This window comes from Dioscorea cayenensis, unplaced genomic scaffold (assembly GCF_009730915.1).
Source record: "Dioscorea cayenensis subsp. rotundata cultivar TDr96_F1 unplaced genomic scaffold, TDr96_F1_v2_PseudoChromosome.rev07_lg8_w22 25.fasta BLBR01001292.1, whole genome shotgun sequence".
Taxonomy (NCBI): Eukaryota; Viridiplantae; Streptophyta; class Magnoliopsida; order Dioscoreales; family Dioscoreaceae; genus Dioscorea; species Dioscorea cayenensis.
In genome coordinates, this window is record NW_024087683.1 from 29,807 (window position 1) to 51,974 (window position 22,168).

The following is a 22,168-nucleotide window of genomic DNA, read 5'->3' on the forward strand; positions in this document are numbered from 1 at the left end:
TCCTTGGACGGCGAGTAGAGGACTTTCCACAAGACCGTCGACACAATTATCGAGGGGGTTTTTCTATGGATTCATTGCTTTTACATTCTATTTCTTTGATTGTACGTAGCTCCATGGAGAGCTAAACCCCTAGTGGGTACTTGGGTATTTGTGAACCCTAGGATGTATTTGTTTCTTTGAATCTCTTTATTATGCTTTCAATTAATTGATGTTTGTTGTGAGTTCCAACCTTGATTACTTGATTGTTTGAATACTCCCCTAGAGTGACACTAGGGTTGAGAGTTCTTCTTGGTAACTTCATGAGTGAGTGACACACCACAAGTGTTAGACAAAGCTAGGTTGGAGAGGGTTGAGAGGGTGAGTCAAGAGGTACAGGAGCGTACACTTTCCCTTCCGGTGTGATAGATTCTATCTCCGTTCCTCGTGTTCTTTGTGGCCATGATAGAGCGAATGAGTTACGGGATGACCCTCCACTCGGGCTTAGTTGCGAGTGCAACAGAGTGAAGCGTCGAGGTGATCTTAGCATCTAGGGCTTAATCGTGGCTAGGGACCTTCCACCTGGACCAAAGGGTTAGGTCGACATTTAGGAAGAGATTTATCACTTGGAATCCCTAGAGCTCATTGCAATTCTATTCGAGTGCGAGGTTGAGAGGTTATTCAATTTCTCCTCCGGGACATGTATAGAGTTAGGCATAGTTGACCTTAGATTTGGGACTATATAATTAAGGATTTCCACGAGTCACTATTGCATTGATTTTGGAAGCATAATAGAGGGTTCTTGCACTTGAAACAATTGTCCTAGGTGGAGCATTATCCGGGTGCCCCATCTTTATTGATTGCCTTACCTCCTCCTTTACTTGTGCTCTTTTACTTGTTGCTTTTATTATTGAGAATTGAATCATTGTCACACACATCACTATTAATCCTTCATATAGCTAAGAAGCGAATCAAGTGTTTTTATTCCCTACTCCCTGTGGATACGATACCCGCTCACCCGGGATTATTACTTCGACAAACCCGTGCACTTGCGGGACATACGCAAGGGGACCTTGTCAATTACTCTATAGAGAATTGTTATGTTTTTAAAGATTGGATTAAGCAGCATTATCAAGAACTTAAGATCACTTTATCTAAAAGTTTATTGCTTGATCAACCAGTAGAGCATACCAACTATGTGTCAGTTGTACTGCATAGGGAAACTTTATTCAGGCAAGATGCAGGTGGCACCTTATAGAGTACACAAGCTAAAGGAGGTTATCGAGTTCCTAAGAAGCTTGCTTCTCTTGGAGTTTCATAAGGCTTATGAGAATTGTTTATCTCAAAAGAGTCAAAAATAATGTTGAGCCAATCGGGAGAGCTCCTTGGTATCAAGGGGCAGAGAGCTTAAGTCCAGTCCTTGATGAGAAACCCAAGAAAAAAACCTAAAAGAAAAAACAATAAATAACAAGTAAAGGAAGTAGAAGGCAAAAGTAGATGAATTCCATCATAATAAATTAATTATTAAAGTATATATCGATTTTTTAGGAAACTATCAAGAGAAAGAGAGAGCCTTAATAAATTGATAATTAAAGTATTATAGGGTGTAGAGTTATTGTATCCTATAAGGATGAGATGCAAGATAATCACCACAACAAAATGTGCATTTAGCAGCGTTCATTTCATGGCAGTTTGGACTAAACTGCCACCCATACTCCACTTCCCGATTGTTTTCGTTGCGGTTTCAATGGTTGATGGGAATTAATTGAATTTACCGGTGGTTTATATGTTAAACAACCACTAAATGCAATGACTACATGGCCATTACTATGGCAGGTTTTATATAGCCTTGAATTCATTGACGGTTGCGGCGGTTTATATGTTGAACCACCGTAAAATGCATTGCATTGAATATGCAAGGAAAGTTGTGGTCCTGAAAACAAATTAAACTTAACTTTTCTAATTAAGACCCAACCCATTCATACAGAGAAAGAGAGAGAGAGAGAGAGAGAGAGAGAGAGAGAGAGAGAGAGCCGCTCGTCCAAATCTCATGACGAAAATCCTAGCAATCCCAATCCCTCGCCATTCAATCCCTCTCTTTTCCCTGATTTCACTCTCTCTTTTTTTCCATAATATTGCGTTGTCCTTTGATGTTTTTCTCCCCATTCTCCTCGCGATTAGCCCTTTGAGACTCTCTCAATTGAATACTAGCACAACTATTTGGGTTTTAGGTATTCCAAGACTCTTCCATCTCTCTTTCTGTTTGCATTTATTGGTTTTCTATCTTTGATTTGTGGATCTTAGGTGTTCTTAATTTCTTTTATTTTTAAATTCTGAAAGGTCCATGTTGTGTACTTGTTTGTGAATTTAGTTGGACAATCGGTGAAGAGGTAGCAATCAACATTGTATGTTCTAGTGATCTCCCAATCGGTGAGAGGTTCCATCGAGCATTCACAATCTGTTGCTCCATTTGCTCAACGATCGCCATTGAAGGTATATCTTGTGATGAAATATAAAATTTGGAGGTTTTCCTTCATGGATTATGATGTTTGTAGTCTTATGATCTCCTAGGTCTCTTGAATTTAGTTTCATGGATGTTTAAGAGTGTTTGATGATGAAGGTTTCAAAAATATTTTCATTAAATCCATGAAGTTGAGACCTTTTCCCTCTTCCGTTCAGGCTCAATCTCTAGGGATAATTCAATCTCAATCATTTGCTCTTTATCCTAAATGGTGCTTCTTCCCACGTAATGGTGTTTTGTTGTGTTTTTTGTTATACATCATGTGGCTATAAGAGAACAAAACATGAAGAGGGATTTTTCATTGAATTTTTAGGTGAAAGCTGCCAATCTATGGACTCTTTTAACGCAAAGCAACTGTTGTATGCTTTTGCGTGTGAGTGGAACAAAGGCTTTGCAATCTCGCTTTTGAAGGAATTTTGTGTTGCTTTTAAGTTACCCGTTACTTAAGTTTTCTCCTTGGTTTGTTCATTATGTCTAGAATGTTACTACATCTAAAGCAATTTGGAAAATTTGTTTATTTAGCTTTATTTTTGTTGGAATTGAATGCATAAGGTGATTAACTAATTAGTCTGGAGACTTAAAATTCATTCCATGAATGTGTAATGTGGGATTCTTATCTTATAAAAAATAGACGCATGAATTGTTGTTTACTTAATCATGAATTTAACAATGGTGCCCATTAATAACGTTTGATTAATCATTCCAAAGATTGTAGTTTGCTCTATTAATATCATTGAAGATTGATGTTAATGCTAGCTGCATACTTTTCAAGTTTTTTGTTGTAGTTTTTGTGGAGATTTTCTTTATGTAGTCCAAGTTTTCCTTAAAGTTTCTTCATTTCTTTGTTAATGAGACAATGATTTTTCTTGGCATGGCTTATAACAATGTGTGCTTAGCATTTCATAGTTGTTTTTTTCTAAATCATTTTCCTGTTGGACAATAACTATTCTCTATCATCTCTCAAAAATGATGGAGAATAATTATTTACTTTGGTTAATTTGTAGCAAATGGCAATTGGTTGATATAACAAACATATGCTGAAAATAGTTATTTAATTAAATCAGCATACAATCTCCAGGGAAAGGAAAATGAATTCTAATTCTAAGGGTACATTAAATTTCTGCCTTCTATTAAGAATTTTCATAAGGTATTGGGACTTTAGTTTTCACTCCTTAAGCCATGCACTTGTTCTTTTTTCTTCGTATTTCAAATGCTTGCAGAGCTTAGCTTGTATTATTAATCTGGTAGAATGAATGAAATCTAAACATGATTATTATTCATGTTAACTGACAAGATTTAACTATTCTTCGAAGATTCCTAATTGTTTGGGTTAAGATGTAGCTCTATTTACTGTTTGATAGCTGGTCATCCTTCAATTAATTATAAAACTTGTTCTGATAGTGAACATCTAGCAAATCTGAGTTCTGTTTTACATATAATTGATTTCTAATCTACTAAAATTTTTGCTAATTATTTCATTTTGCAAAAAAATTTGTGTTGATATTTTTAATATATTTTGGTTGCTGCGTAGAATATTTTAGCATTTCCTCCAAGCTACAGTAACAATTCTCATAGTTAATTCCTAATTCATTTAGCTTGATGCCCAAAATTTTTCATTTACTTCTTTTGAATGATCTACTCTAGATGAAAAGTAAGAATAGATATATGGCATTAAGAAAGATAAATTATAACACAAGGATTACAAAACAACCAGAAATGAATAAATCTTGATTTTGATAGGTATGAACAAATCATGGATTACAAATCCTCGAAACGCACCTATGTATGCCTCAGGCAATTTGGACTTTTATCGAGTTTACTTTTCAACATGCTTCCATCAATAACATGATATTATGTCCATGACCTATATGTGGATTTCATAAACATCAAACTCATGTTGAGGTATATGATCATCTAATTTGTAGGCCATTTCCAAGAGGGTATACAATTTGGTACCTTCATGGCGAGCCACATCCAAACTCGTGTTGAGGTATAAATGCCCAAAGTTTCTAGCAAAATTGAGGTTGTTTGACAAAGCAATATCTTCGTCCAAGGTCCAAGCACAGAGATGGTAAATGATGCATTTCGAGTACATGAACATCTCACTGAAGATGCCTTGCCTTCACTAAACGAAGAGGCCATACAAAGTCACAATGTCACTCTGAGTGTAGATGAAGATATTCATGCACTGTATGACTTTTGTGAAATATCAAATGATAGTAACTAGCCTCTCTATGAAAGATGTGCAAACCATTTGAAATTATCTTTCATTTTGAAATTATATCACATCAAGTGCCTATGTGGAATGAGCGATAAAGCAATGACAATGATATTGGAGCTGTTGCAAGATGTTTTTCCAAATATAAAAGTTCCAAGTTCTTTTTATGATTCAAAGAAAATCATCTCGAAGCTTGGATTGAATTACAAGAAGATACATGCATGATCGAATAATTGCATCCTTTATTGGGGTAATGCAGAAGATGAAGAGAGACAAGTCTGTAAGATTTGCAATGCCTCTAGATGGAAAATAAACAAAAGTAGTGGTTCTAATGTCATTTCATTCGGTAGTAAAAGTGGAAGAAAGATTCATACGAAAGTGGTTAGATATTTTTTGTTGAAACCGCATTTACAACAGTTGTTCTTTTTTTCAAAAATGGCTAACGATATGAGATGGCACAATGTAGAGATCAATAATGATGGATTATTAAGACATCCAAGGGATTCCGTAGCATGGAAAAGGTTTGATTTGGGCAACAATTGGTTTGCAGCTGACCCACGGAATGTACGACTTGGATTGGCTACAGATGGATTTAATCTTTATGGGAACATGAGTCAAAGTTATAGTATTTGGCCAATTATTCTTCTCCCATACAACTTGCCACCATGGATGTGCATGAAGCAGACATTATTTATCATGTCAACAATAATACCTAGTAGGAAAATACCAGGAAATGATCTAGATGCATACTTGCAGCGTTTGATAAGGGAGTTGAAATAGTTGTGGTGTGATGGTGTTGATATCTATGATTCTTTCAAGAATGAGATGTTCAAAATGCATGCTGCTTTTGTTATGGACAATTTGTGACTATCTTGGTCTCGATTAATCTATCTGGGTGGAATGTTTATACTGGTCAGGCATATATATATCGTAATTATGCCATTGAGCCTTGTCGTTTACCTTATAGTAGGAAATGGTGTTTCATGGGTCATTGATGCTTTCTTGATAGTGGCCATAAGTTCAGATTAAATAAGATCAGATTCAATGATGAGCAAGAGCTACACAGTCGTCCAAGATTACTATCAGGGGCAAAAATATTACAACAGGTCAAGGATATTAACATCACATTCGGTCGATCCATAGATACTTAAGTTAAGGGAAAAATAAGATTTGGTTCTAGCAAGTCTCAGGATGAGCAACAACAATCGAGGAAGATAAACATATTCTTTGAGCTTCCATACTAAGAATATAACTTGTTGCGTCACAATCTAAATGTGATGCATATAGAGAAGAATGTATGTGACAATGTACTTTTTACATTATTGAATGATAGTTTTTGCTCAAAAGATCACTTAAAAGCTCGTAAAGATCTCAAAGAAATGGGTTACAAGCCAGATATATGGCCGGATGATAATGGAAAGTATGCTCCAGCAGTTTACACAATGAATAAGCAAGGGAAGAAGTTTTTTTTTGGATACTCTGAAGAATAATTGTGTGCTAGATGGATATGCAAGTAACATTTCTGGTGTATTGATGCTAATCATTTTAAAATAGTTGGCACATTGAAGAGTCATGACAAGCATATACTAGTACAACAATTTCTACCATTGGCTATGAGCGTTGGCCTTCAGCATAATTTATCCATGGAATTACTTGAGTTATGTTCATTTGGTTGATTAAGGCAAACTAGGCGATCCAGTTTATTACCATTGTATGTATCCAATAGAAAGGTGAGTAATGTCTAACCATTTTATATGTAATTAATGATACAAAAATATATACATTTTATAAGTATGAACTATATATGTTTTGGTAGGTACTTAGGACTGCGAAAAAGTACGTGCGCAATAAAGCACAACCAGAAGGATCTATTGAAGAAGGTTATATAGCTCAAGAAGTTCTAACCTTTTGTTCACGATATTTGGAAAATATTGAGACAATTTTGAATCGACCTAGATGTGTCGATGAGGAGGCTACCATTTCTCACCATCCAAATGCTCAAATTATAGAATTATTTCCATATGCTGGCAAACCAATTGGTGGTTTTATGTGGTTCACTTTGATATCTAACGAGAGATTGCAAGCCTATCGGCACATTCTAATAAACTGTCATGCAGATGATTCTTATGTTCTGTACATATCATAAAGTGTGTATTTTAATGTATGACTAAATTTAACATAGCTAATAAGTCACAAATTTTGCACCATACAGGGAATTTAGGATTGTTGCAAAGAGACAATTAAGGACCTGAAATAGGAATCCTATAGAGGTAGACAAGATGGTTCATCAAGAGTTTACTTAGTGGTTTGCTAGTGATAAGTGCTTGTGTATTAGTAATATGAAGTATTTTTTTCTTATGATGAGCATTACTTTTATTAGGTTTTAGCGCTAATGAGTGTGTATTTGTGTCTCTTTTGTACATATAGGGTTGTGAAGCCAAATATGAAAGAAAAAAACCAAAGTAGATCGTGATTACACTATTTGGTGAAATTTTGGACACAAGTTGGACTCAATGATGCGTGAATGTGTGCTAGCCTCTATGTATTCAAGAAATTACAATGTTTGGAGGGGCACATAGGTAGTCACATTTGGGTATCTTGACTTGTGCAATGATAGCAAGATCTTCACCAACGAGACCTTTTATTGAAGAAAGTGACGTGATCTATGGCATAAACATGTGCCTGTTATTGCGTATTGGAGCATGTTACGGTAGCAAATCGATGCAGCAAAGCACTGTAGCAGTTACTGTTCACAACCTGCTGAAAATAAAAAATCTAGAGAATCCCCACGGGCGTGTGGAAATTCCACAGGCCCGTGTTGAAAATCCACAGGGGCGTGTGGATGCCCGATTCAGCCTTATTTAAGGCGGGATTCAGCCCCGATTTCAGCATTCTCTTCTTCATCTTTTCCCCAACTTTTGAGAGGCTTGTGGCTAAGGTTTAAAGTTGTTTTGGCAAGCCTTTTGCAGTGATTTTTAGGCTTCAACACCGCACTTTGCTTGGAAGACTTTTATTGGGGGAGATTTCGTCGGCACCGGTTTGGCGAGGTATGTCCTAGGCCAGGTAAGGGAACCTTTGAAGAGGTCGAGGCCACTCCACAAGACCATCGACTCGACTACCGAGGAGTTTTTCTTATGGATCATTTGTTTTTACATTCGATTTCATTGTTGATTGTAACTAGCTCCATGGAGAGCTAAAGCCCCTAGTCGGTACTTGAATTTGTGAACCCTAGGATGTATTTGTTTCATTAATTTTCTATTATATTTTCCTTAATTGATGTTTTTAATTGAGTTCCAATCTTGAATGGTTGTTGAATGATTTCTCCCTTAGAGTGACACTAGGGTTAAGAGTCTACATTGGTAATCTTTATGAGTGAGTGACAGACCATGAAGGTTTGACAATTCAAGATTGGAGAGGGTCAAGACATAGCAGAGTGTCCCCTTTCCCCTCCGATGTGATTTATTCTACCTCCTCATTCCTAGAGTTCTTTGCGGTCATAGTAGAATAAATAGGCTAAGGGATGACCTTCCGCGGGGTCTTAGATGCAAATTAAACAGAGTGAAGCGTTGAAGTGATTTTAGCACCTAGGGCTTAATTATAACTAGGGGTCTTTCGCCTAGACCAAAGGGTTAGATATATACATAGGAATAGGGTTTGCCACTTGGAATCCCTAAAGCTTCTTGCAACTCTACATAGTGTGAGGTGCTGAGATTGATCGATTTCTTCGCCTGGACATAGTGTAGAGTTAGTCACGGTTGACCTTAGATTTGGGACCGTGTGTTTAAGGATTTCCACGACTCATTGAGCATCAATTAGGAAACATAATACTTGGTTTTGCACATGAAGCCATTATCCTAGGCGGAACAATATCCGAGTACCCCACTTTTATCGATTGCCTTACATCTCATTTATTTGTGTCTCCCTTTCTTGTTTTTGTATTCTTGCTTTCATTACATTTTATCATCACAATCGTTGTTTCATCTTCTCATAGTTAAATAGAAATCTTGGTATTTTTATTCCCTACTCTTTGTTGATACGATACCCACTTACTTGGAATTTATTACTTCGACAAACCCATGCACTTGCCAGGGTCATGTCACATTTTTGGCGCCGTTGCCGGGGAGTAGGCGTTTAGAGATACTTTGCACTTTGCTACTATAACTATTTATCACTTGTTCTATTTCACATTTTCTTATTCTTCCATCTTTCTCATTTGTTTTCTTTTGTTGTGTCTTACTTTTTCTTGCAAGGAGCTTAAATGATGATTAATCCACTCATCTCTCTATATTTTCAAGTTTGAAGCTCTTAGTATAAAAGTTGATAGAATTATTACTTCACAACAACAAAGCATTCCATGTTACAATATATATCATCCAATTGAAAAGGGCTACCCAAACTTCTTGTGGAATAGTGATGGGCAATATTGGGAAGCACCCTCAAGAGGAATGTAAAAAGGGTGAGATACTTGGAGAGGATGCACTTCAGTTGTAAAGAGTATTAGCAAACTTTATTGAAGCATCCAATGTCTGCGTACAAATTATGGAGACCACACTAAGATGTCATGAAGCCTTCTATAAAAACCTTGAGCATCAATTAGGACGGGATACTTGACATACTCTCTAAGGAACAACAAGTATTTGAGCAAGCAATTCAAGTTCCTTATAGAGATGATGTGGTAGTGAATGACAATGAAGAAGTTTGGCAGAACAAGTATGATGTTGTCGAGATTAAGGGGATGCAAGAAGAACCTTTCATTGAATGTGAGGATTGTTTGAATGGATAGTATGTTTGTGAGCAAGAAATGATACAAGGAGGGTCGGCGAACACAGATTACTTTCAAGTTGAAATAAAAGAAGAAGTAAATCCTAAGGTAATGTAATGAGTACCCCTCTTTTGGATTGATCAACTAATAAATTGCAAGAAAGAGATTTTGTGTTTGGAAGAAGATGTGGGTAAGAGATTGAAGACATCCAATGACCCATCTATGCTTAGCTTGGACAATTCCCAACCCAAATTATTTTCTTGGAGGTCAAAGGTAAGATGGTTAGCCTCTCCAACAAATATTCCACCCCGTAAAGTAGAGTTTTGGTTTAAAGGAAGTAGTTTTGCAATGTCTAGTCGGGAGGAACATACTCTTTTCAAGCCTCCATAAGGTAAGGAAGGGGTACGCAAGCTAAGTGACCTAAAACAAGCGCTTCTTGGGAGGCAACCCAGCCTTTATTGCTTTTCTAGGTCTTAGTTTAGTTTTACATGAATAAGAGCTTGAGTGTTGGTGTTTTGATTCTTATTTGTCGTTGCTATATTTGTTTGGTGGATCGTTGGTGTTTTTGTGTGCTTAATTGCGTGTGGCGCAGTATCTTGGTCATTTGAGCACGTTTTTCATGATTCTCTGTTTACTTGTGTATATTGTAGGCATGCTTTGAATAGGTGCAAATGTTCAGAATATTTCTATAGAGCCTGCAGATGTTTCTAAGTCATCCAGAGAAGACACACAGCTGTGTAGAATTTCAGCACGGGCGTGTGCCTTTACTATGAGCTCATCCCAAGAGGACATAGGGGGCATGGACTCGCCAGTGTGAGCGACCTTGTGACTGTCCACGCCAGTGTGAAATTTCCGCACGGGCATGTCGTTTCCTACAGAGACTTAGAGATTTTTCCCGAGAAGACACAGGGGCCTGAACTCGCCCCTGCGAATGACTCTGTAACAAACACACGGGCGTGGGTAATTTCTGCACTCCCATATGGATCTCTGCAGAGAGTTCTCATTCATCGCGAGAAGACACAGAGGTGTGCGTCTGCCCCTGTGAATTGCCCAGTAAGGATCCACACCCATGGGGAAATTCCGCACGGGTGTGTGAAACACTTAGAGAATTTTCTCGGATTGGACAGAGAAGTGATAGGGCCGTGTGTCTGCCCCTATGGGTCGGGTGCACGGGCATGGATATTTTCCACACGCCCATGTGGATGTCTAGAACGCGGCTTTTCTGTAAAACCTATTTGCGTTTGTTCGTCTTTTAACTTCAAAACATTTAGACAACATATCCTTGCACTATCCCAATGTCACACCGTCCATTTAGAGGGTTTTCACTTGAGTTTTCATGCCATTTTCTAGTCTTTCAGTCTCCGTTTGTCGGTAAGCACCTCCTTCTCTTTTTTTCTCTTAATCTTCATTTATTATGCAGCACCAGCATCATCTTTATAAGCCGCGGCAGCAGATGCACTAGGAATTGAGATCGACACTTGAGGTGTCTTTACTTTGCTTTGTTTTTAGTTCTTTCTGTTTTCATATTTCAGTTTTTTGTATTTTAGTTTGGACTTGTAGCACTCAGAAAGGATCTTCCTTTTTAGTTTATCTTTTATTTTTGTCTCAAGTTGTGTTTCATTGCTTTATCTTTATATACTCGAGTTTATTTTGTTTGTGTTGAACTTCACTAAACCCCCTTGTATATGCGTGTAGATGGTCTTTTCAGTGTGGAAATGGAGAACTAGTCATGGGCACTGCCAATATGTTTTACACTTGGCCGTGTGAGCTTCACAACCTGTTGGAACTTCACTCCCAAGGATTTAGCTCCATCAAATTCACCATTAGGAGTTCAGGAGAGTATTGTTTCAATTGCCCACTCCAACGTATATTTTGATTATTATATATCTTTTATTGTGCTTGAATGTGTACATTGATGGCAATGTACATCTTAAGTGTGGGGGGGAGTTCACATTGCACATGTTCTTCACTTATATTTTAATTTTGCATGCTCACATAGCCAATAACGGTTCACCTTAGTTGCAATGATTTTATTCTTGAGTTTAGGTGAATTTTTAACATTGAATGTTCTCATGGTATAGTTTTTACTTGAATTGCCCGATTGACACTTATTGCACTACTCGCTCATTAAACTCTTTTGGAAACTCAAGTTCGATGTTTAAAAGACTAGTTAGTATTATTTCTTGTGAAAAAAAGAGAGAATAAAAAAAGAGAAAAAAAAGAGAAAAAGAATAAGAAAAATTTTAATTTTGGTTATGCATTGAGGGGTGGAAAGAGCTACCACCTATGAAGTATGAAGCTACTCTCATAAGTCGGATACTAGTTATGCCCTAATGAGAGAAAGAGCTATCTCATGGGATGAGTGAAAAGCTACAACCTCGAAAGTGTGAAAAGCCACCATAGCGGCCACTTTGAAGAGGGCTACCTTAGAGAATGTGTGAAGCTACTACCATCTCTTTATTTTGTTGCGTTTTGTGGATAAATAAGTCCCTTATACTTAGAACTTTGAGGAATATACTTCGGGTTGACTTGAGTGAGTTTACACACACTTACATGATTTCAGGTTTGTTGTCCTTTTTTATTCGAGTTTTTAGCTAGAGCAATGATTTTTCGTATTTAGTGTTGAAATTTCCCTTACTTGTAGAATGCTTTCCTTTGCATGCTTTGGTGAACCTAAGGCCGAGCACTTTCAATATTTCTTTCTTTTATACTTCATTGTTTTACTTTTGCTTGAGGACAAGCAAAAGCTTAAGTGTGGGGGAGTTTGATAAGTTATTGTGTATTAGTAATATGAAGTATTAGTTTCTTATGATAAGCATTACTTTTATCAGGTTTTAGTGCTAATGCATGTGTATTTGTGTTTCTTTTGTGCATATAGGGTTGTGAAGCCAAATATGAAAGAAAGAAGCTAAAGTAGATTGTGATTACACTATTTGGTGAAATTTTGGAGGGGCACAAAGGCAGTCACATTTGTGTATCCTGACTTATACAATGATAGCAAGATCTACGGCATAAACGTGTGCCCATTTTATGTTGCCTCGATGGAAAGTGTGGTTTCGGGAGTATTTTTTGATAGGTACCACAACATGCTAGTGTAGCAAATTGATGTAGCAAATCACTGTAGCGGTTACTGTTCAAAGCCGGCTGAAAATCAGAAATCCAGAGAATCCACACTGGCATGTGGCAATTCCCCATGCCCGTGTTGAAATTCCATAGGCCCGTGTGGAAAATCCACAGGGGCGTGTGGATACCTGATTCAGCCCTATTTAAGCCGTGATTCAGCCCCGATTTCAGCATTCTCTTCTCCATCTTTTTCCCTAACTTTTGAGAGGCTTGTGGCTAGGGTTTAGAGGGGTTTTGCAAGGCTTTTGGAGTGGTTTTTCAGTTTTAACACCGCACTTCGCTTGGAAGACGGTTATTGGGGAAGCTTTCGTCGCCACCGATCTGGCAAAATCATGCTCATATCTCTTGTACAAGGACCTGTTAACCAAGGAAAATGATGTACTACCTATAATGTTAATGGGTACAAAGTTCCATACATTGGAATGTGAGAGAGGATTAAAGACACAGAATAATGGAGTTTTTGGTACCTTTGGAACAAGAAGTTACTCACGCACTAGAGATGTTAACATATGTATACAAGTACATCTAAAACCTAGAGACCTATATGACATGGAAGAGAGTGATGAAGATGCTATGCCCCTTATTAAAGCATACCTGTAACAAAATTTGGATAGCTTATTTCATGATGAGGATGCACATCTTCGGTTGAGTCGAGATGATGTAGATGATCCGAATGACATGTAATCCTTGTGAATTTTTGAAAATTATGGACTTCATGGCAACATTCAAATTATTAAGATATGAATTGGTAAATGTTGTTTATTGTTGTTTTTATGTCTTTTTTTCTCAGTATCTTATTGTCTTTAAATGCTATTAAACTAATTAAACTAATTATTTATTTATTTGATTTGATTTGTTTGTAGAATGCCAAGGACAAAAAGGCACATTGTTTCGAGTCGTTCGGTGAATCCTAATGAGGACTCCGGCGCTACTGAGGGCCATACTACATCTACATCAGCGCCACCAATTGTTGTAGAAGAACGAGAAACCGCTTCCATGCCTCTAGATCAAAGTTGAGACTACTGAGCCTCATCTTATTAGGGGCAACAAGAGAAATACAAGAACATGGGACGTGCAGATCAAAGGTGAATGACATACATAATTTACTTCCTTTCATTATCATGTTTTGTTTATTTTATTCCAATTATGAATGCTTTTATCAATTTAGGTATTTTTTTCCTTGAAAAGATCTGAATGATTTTCATTTTTGTTTATCCATGTTTTTAAGTAGTTCTAATGGCTCAGAATGTTAGTTATCTTATAGTCCTGTATTGTTTGTTTAAAGGTATGATTATCTAAAAAACTTCCAAATCAGTTTGTTTGTAGCATTCCTTCATTTCAGATATAACAATCATTCATTATGAATATGAATATAGATTCCATACAGGAACATACACTCTTTATGCAATTGTCCATACAGAAACAAACACTCTTTATACAATTGTGTTTTAGCTGAAAGATCAGGAAACACAACTAGTAGAATTATGAGTTGACAATGAGAATTGTTTTAGTAAAAGAATGAGGGAAATGATAGCACAACAATGTTTGCTGTAAGATAGCTATTCACAAAAGACCAGTTGCTTGAGACTTGGTCATGAATCATATTAATTGAGTTAATTCATCTTCTGCTGCCTTTTTTTTTGGTGATTAATATCTATCTCTACAATTGTTTCCAAGCTTTGCTCTTCATTTTCTGCTGCATATGTAGGAATTGATAAATAATATATGGAGTGTACAAATCTTTGTATTTGAGATCATATCTGCCATTAAATCATTTAATTCCTTTTCTAATTCCATCTGGTTACCCTTCTCGTTTCATTGCCAATGTCACCGTGTGGTGTAATGATAATTTTGTTCTGCATTGAAGCACTCCTTTCATATTAAAGATGGGATATATGAATTTGCTTGGCACATTGACCGTGCATATACAAGAATAAACACTGAACTATTTGTTTTGTGGGAATCTGACCGCTTCGAATATAGATTCAGTTTCTGATTTTGTTGAACTAATTTTTTCAGTTTCAGTGTCTGTTTTTCTTTCAACATCATGTCCATCATTTGGGATGTTGGAATCTTTTATTTGTTGATGAAACACAGTGAAAGTAAAGAAGAGACAACATATTGGAATCTTTAATGTACATATATGTAAGGATATAGTTTGAACCAACCTGTCCATGTGAATCTGCATCCTTGGTTGTGACTGTTGCTTAGTTGATTTGAGTACATTTATCTTTGGCATCACTTAGTGTTGTTGCTTCCTTAAACTTCTTCACTGCATTGTCTTCACAGCCTTCATCAACCAATTACTTCATATTATGTTAATGTTTGATGATGATACTCGGACCAATATTTTTTTTGAGTAAAGAAAAGGAAAATCTGAGAAAATAAATTGAGGTCATATAAATTGTTATAGTGTATTCAACTTGACTTTATTAATTGAAAAACATTTATCATGCATGTTAGATTGTTAGTGAAGTATATCTTTATAAAATGTTGTATAGCTAAAACTGTACAATCAATACATATAAAAATCATGAACCTTTAGCTGCATAACACTTTATATGATTTGAATGATGTAAGCACATATATTTTTATTTTTATTTATATATATAATGTCCTATGATTTGTCTATTTGATAGATGCAAATGGGGCAATGAAGCGAGGGAAAATATGAGCAATTGACATATTCTCTCTTCTACCAGGAGAAAGAGTTTTTGTGGAATGGAATTGCCGACACCAACCAGTTGATCTGTCTGGGGGGATGCTTGCGCAATGTTTTTGGGGCATATTGCAAGCAATTGTCAAAACTTTCTCATCGGATACAAAAAGTGGCAAAAGATTCCAGAGTACTATAAAGATCATGTGTGAAACAATATTCTCAAGGTTTAGAATCATCCTCATAGTCCTAATTTTATGAATTTTGTCTTATTATTTTCCAATGTTCACTATTTACATATTTACATGTAGACAAAAAATAGAGGTGAACGATGATGGACATAAGAGTTAAATTTTTAAAAGTTGGGGAAAAATGTTGAGACCATCGATATAACCTATATACTTTTGCCCTGTGTGATCCTGATGGTCCGCGTGAAGCCAACATTGCAAAGAAACCTCCTGAGGTTCCTTTAGAATAATGTGTTTCTTTTATTGATTACAGGGCTCGCCTTGAATCAAAGGTAACATGGATAACATCTTTCTTTATTATAGTATTTTTTTAATAATATTCATTTCTATATCAATGTTGGTATTGCATTTTGCAGGCAAAGGAGAAAAAAAATGCATAAAATTGCACTAAGTTAACAATGGCACACACATTGGGGGTCAAAATCTTTTGCTCACCTGCAGAAAAAATGGCAGTCTTTACATTTTCTGACAAATTTTACCATTGTTTATTTTTTATACTTTGCTTATGTAGTACACATATTTATTTTTGTAGGAAACCCAACTTCATCGGCCCATTACAAGAGCTGAATTATTTCAAGTCAGCCATACAACCTCAAATGGATCTTTTGTAAATGAAAAGGCTAGGGAAAATCATGTATGTATAGTATAGTTTTATATGTTTTGATCGATGATTGTTTGATAATGCACTCTATAACTAAATTTACACAGGAAGAGTTAGTCAGTCAAAACTCAAAACTCATATGAAAATGAGGCATTTATTAATGTTTTTGGCAAAGACCACCCTGGTTATGTTCAAGGATTGGGACTTGGAGTTGTCCCAACACAAGTGTATGCTGCATCGGGTTGCTCAAGAAGCAGTCATTGTTCAAGTGGGGTCACACCATCCGAGTTTAATGTCCTTAAAGAGACAGTGCAACAATTAACCCAACAAGTTCAATAGAATCAGATCCAAATATCATTTCTCACCTAACAACTAGGAAACCAAGGCCAAAATATGGTTTAAATTTCATTCTCACATAATTGTAATGATTTTGAAGTTTTTTATATTTATCATGATTCATTCTTTATTGACATATAATCTTTAATCATTTTGAATAGGAAAATATGGGATCCCCAACAACTGGAAGGTGTTCATCACAAGCTAGTCAGTCACCTCTTAGAGAAGAATGTTCAAACCCTACTATATAGGTTCCATTGACTTTAATCTTTATATATATTTGTATGAAAGACTATCCTTTAACTCTTCAAATTAATCTCATTTATCAATTTTATCCTCCTTTTCAAATTTTCTTCTTAAAAGCATGCAAGTTAAATGTAGATGGAGTGTGGTTATATATATATATATATATTACATAGGGAAAACCTATTTGGAAATTTGGACTTTGTTTATCACTTTGTGGTTTGAATTTGATCCAAATTATCTTACTGCTTATTGGATTTCTGAATATTACATGTTTTTTGTGAAATTTCAATACTATTATGTTTGGATATGCATGTGTATCTTCATTTCTATACTATTATGTGTGGATATGGCATTGCTTTAATAATGATTTGAATTTGTCCAATCTATTTGGCTGTGTAAGCATGTGCTGTAACACAGCAAGCCAGAAGAACAATCTGCTATCATTTGCAAACTCATTGAGGTTGGAAGTGAAAGATGAGGTTGGAATTACTATTGCAAATCATTGGTGGATCTGCTGTGAGAAAGTGGTATTCAGCAAGTAAACACTAGGTGCCATGTTTTGTGCACGTTTTTTTTTTGTATTTGTATGCTCATAATTTTATTCATTATATGTTGTATATGTTGTAAACTTCTTTGGAGGTGTGGTTTCGATAAAATAAGATTGTTTATGCTCAACTTCTTTTGTTGTATACAACTGATGTTTGAAGACTTGTTTTTGTTGCTATAGTTGGAACTTTAGTTGGAACTAAGATTGTTTATTGAGAAACTTTTTTTTTCCAATGATATATATGATTATATTCATGGACTGAGAATTTATGTTGAATCTTGCCATATTTTGAGTTTCTCTCAAATTAGTTAGCTTCTTTGTTGCAGTTGATATGATGAAGATGGTGTCGAGAGGTCCATTTATCTGTATCTTGTAAACAAAAATGAAGCTCAACCTTTTGGCGAATTCAAGCATCTAATCATGCAACTGACTCTTGAATTCTGGTTGATTTTCTCTTTATCTCAATTTTCATCTAACAATGTCAACAATAATTTTATTGGTTTCTTTGATTCAGAGGAGGGCTTGAGCTTCTCTGCGAATCTATCAAGATCCACGAGGTTGATGTGATCCCCAAATCCAGAGAATATAAGGTAATGATTCACCATTGATGAATTTTTTCTATGGATTTTGTGATAATTGGGATGGATTAGCAGTTTATAATCTTGAATTTGTAAGGGTGGATTAAGCCGAATATTATTAAGGGAAGGCCAGAGATATTCATGAATGGAGACTCTGTAGGTTCTCTCAATCTCTACTCTATATATGAATGAATGATTGATAATTTATCCTTAGTGAGATTTCATGGATTCATGGTTTATAGGAGGCCTAGAGTTTTGGTACTTGTTAATGATTGTGATTGGGAGCTATCTGGTAACCATGATACAACACTTGAAAAGAAAGATGTGGTGGTTTTCATTTCAACCAATGTGGCAGTTGATGCTTTCCAAAAAGATTCTTAGAGATGACTACTACAATGTTCTATTTGAATTTGGTGTAGTTTTGAGATGGTCTGTAGTAGTCCATGTTAAATTTGATTATTAAAATCATTAAAGCCCCTTCATGGTGTTTCAATTGGTACAATTCTAATCTACTTTGAGCGGTTTAGATGAAGAACCACTATATTCTTCTTCTTGTTCTATTCTTGTGAATGTTCAACCCGCCGTGAAATGCAGATTCTTATAATTATTTAAAGTAATAAATTAATATAAAAATTAATTATAAATTAAATAATAAAATAATTCTCAAAATTATTTTCACTCACGGTGGTTCAAATCGCTTTGAAAACTACCTCAAAAATAGCACATGTGCTTTTTATATGTATTTCGCGGTGCCCACCTTGATGCGAAGATATCACACAGCACATGCAATTGGGGGTGGTTTACGTGCTGGTTTGCAACCGCCATTATCTGTATATATGGATAGCGATGGTTGTTCAGGCAATTAATTAAAATCGTAGTCAAATGCTTTGCCGACACCTATTATCATGTCATTTATGTAACCGCCACCGAACACATTTGGCGGTGCTTATAACCGCCACAATATACTTCTAAAACTGCCCCTAATTACATATTTTCTATTGGTGAATGATGATGATGAAGATGAACTCTAGCTCTACTACGAAGATGAGGATGATTGTTTACCCGAGTAGTTATATAATTGACAAGGGAAAGCGTAAGTATGAAGCAAAGAAAGATACAACCTTTTAAGTAAGGGGTGAGGATGGTGAATATAAGATTATAAGAAGCTTGAGCAATGGTACCTAAGGCAATTTAACATTATCTGGAGGAGAAGCCAAGAAGTGCACCAAAATACAATATACTTAAATAGGTGATGCCATATGAGGAGATTCCATGCTTTATCTAAATTGGGGCATATGTTTTGACTCATATGAAACCACATGTTCCTCATGATAAGTTCCATGGAATTAGTTTGAAATCATGGAACCTACGTGTACATCCTTTAGCTAAAAGGAAATACATCTCAACATAGTTAGTTTTGAAGAGCCGGCATGGAGGAAAGAAGTGTGCCTCAACCTTTGAGTGATATTAAAAATGTGAGCTTTGCAGTGAGGATAGACAAAATTCAATAATTATTTCAGAAGATGGTGGAGAAAGGGGTTCTGCTTCTAAAGAAGGGAGGGGGTGCTACAACAAACATGAAGAATCATCATAAGTATTGTATTTTTCATGATTTGATAGGGCATGCATTGGAAGATTGCCATGGTTTCAAGATTTGGTTACATAAAGTACTCAAGTGAGGTATCATAAACCTACCTGCAAAGTACTTCGAGGCATCAAGTACTTGTTATGCCTTGACAATCAAAGAAAAATATGGTGATGGTCCACCAAGATGAAGAAGAGGATCCTCAAATAATTAACAACGTGTGAAGGCTTCTTGAACAAGCACGTGGCAGAAAAGATAAAGGAAAAGAGAAAGCGATTGCCATCAATGAATATATTGTGCAACATTGGAGGACCTCCACTTCGAAAACATAAGACCACAATATTAGCCCCCATTTGAAGAAAATTCTAGCTCAACTAAGTGTATTTGATGTGTTGATGATGTCGCAAGAGCTTAGAGAAACCTTAATTAATGTCTTGCAAAACCTAGAAGAGTACCAAGCTTATTTTGCTGAACCTCATATGACGGAAGCTCTCTCCACTTTAGTTTATCGGTGATTAACTTCTAGGAGAAAGAGTTATTGTTGGGGATAAGAAAACACAATAGACCCTTATATGTTACTGGGTCTTGTGACAGGAGTAAAGTTAATAGAATTCTTGTTGATTCAAGCTTGTCAGTAAATCTAATGATATTAAAGATTTGAAAACATACCACTTGTCAACGGAGAAAATTATTGTCCAAGGGTTTAATCAACAAAGTCAAAAAGTTCTTAGGTCAATTACTTTCCCTTTCGGAATATAGAAGTTGACATCAGAGGTGAAATTCCATGTTATTAGCACTAATGCCTCCTATAGGGCATTATTGGGAAGACCATCATTGCATGAGAATTATGTGGTTCCTTCCACTATACATTAGTGTTTGAAGTATATAAAGGATGGTGAAGTGTATCACATTGATGGAGAGATCAAACCATTTGGTGTACATAAAATCAATTATGATGATGCATGATATTTCATGGATATAGCAAAAGGAGGCAAACTTTCTATAGGCAAGGATGATATCCTTATGAAAGTCACTAAGACTACCAAGATCACTCAAAAGAAGATTTCATTCTAGCCTTTGAAACCCCACTTTGGAAGTAACATAGGCTCTTTAGAAGAAGAAACCGATGATGAAGATATACATGCCATTTATCCATCTTTCTGTCCTTCAAGAGAAGAACTTGCATTTTGGAAGTGATGATTCTAATGGAGAAGGATCTTTACTCCCAAATTTTTAAAAAGAAGATGATGATGAAAGACAAGTTGAAAGTTCTCTTCATGTTTCAAGAATACCAGATGGCCTTTAAAAAGCACTTGATGAGATGAATGTTAACTTGGTAGAACTACTCATCACTTTTTATGTAGCTTCTCAGCATCAAGAAAAGAGAGGGATAGTATTTTATAAACCTAATCAGAATAATTGCAATGATTTTTTTAAACCAAAAACATGGAGGATGATAAACCTTGGCTATTGAGCGTTCAGGATTATTACTCTCCTCAGCTAAGAAAATTAATGAAGAAAGTTGGAACCAGTTTGAAGCATTCAAATGATGGACATCTTCTCTTTGAGAGACTTTGGCATCCTTTTGAGATTACTATGCAAGGTAAAGGTTTGAATAAGAAGGGACTTGGGTTTCAAGATGAACAAGTATATGAATGTGACATGGTTACAGCTATCGAGGGGTCGAATGCAAAAGGATGAAGATTTGATTGAAGAAACATCATATGATCATCTTGTAAAAGATATAAAATTGAAGGAAGCATCGTTTGAGCTAGAAGAAAGAGGACAAGTGACAATTGATAAGTTAGTGGAAAGAAACTTAGGAAGTGAGGATGATTCTAAACCCACTTTCCTAAGTGCACAATTATCTCAGGAAGAGAAAGAAGATATTCAAGCATGCCTGTAGAGTACATTGATTGTTTCACATGGAGCTTTAAGGAGATTCTAGGTATCAAAATAGATATAGTTGTGCATAAGCTTGCCATTAATTGAAATGCCAGTGAAACAAGCACCAAGGAAGATGAAGTTTGACTTGGGGGAGAAAATCATCAACGAAACCAAGAAACTAATTGAAGATGGTTTAATGAGGGAAGAAAAGTATCCTAATTTGATTGCAGTATAATTCTTTACTAGAAGAAGAATGGGAAAAATTAGAATATATGTGAATTTTAGGGACTTAAACAAAACATGTCCCGAAGATAATTTTACTACTTGTTATGGAAATCATGATTGATAACACATCCTCTTATGAGATGCATTCTGTCATTGATGGTTTTTCTAGGTACAAACAAATCAAGATGAACCTAGCTGATGAAAAACACACTGTGTTCAGGATGTTGATAGGTATATGCTATTACAAAGTTACGCCATTTGGACTAAAGAGTGATGACAAATATCTTTGATGACTTGATTCACCAAGTCATGGATTGCTATGTACATAACTTGGTGGTGAAAACATAATCAAATGACTTAATAATGGTGTTCTATCACATTAGAAAATGCAACTTAAAAATGAGTCCTATAAATGTTCATTTGGAGTATTATCTGGGAAATTCCTTGGGTTCATTGTGAGGAATCGAGGAATAGAGATTGGTCTTTCCAAAATTAAAGCAATCATAGAAATTCCACCTCCAAAAGCATTGAAGCAATTAAGGTCCTTTTAAGTGTGTCATGCATATATCTGAAAGTTTATCTCTAATATTTCAGGAAGATGCAAGCCATTTTAATAGTTGGTAAAGAAGAATGCTTCTTTCAAGTGGGATGATGAATGC

At 35.8% G+C, this 22,168-nt stretch overlaps 1 pseudogene; it reads left to right on the forward strand.

Moving 5' to 3' along the window:
• The first annotated feature begins 17,654 nt into the window (after positions 1 to 17,654).
• On the forward strand, positions 17,655 to 18,193 carry LOC120256123 (annotated as a pseudogene).
• The last annotated feature ends 3,975 nt before the right edge of the window (positions 18,194 to 22,168 follow it).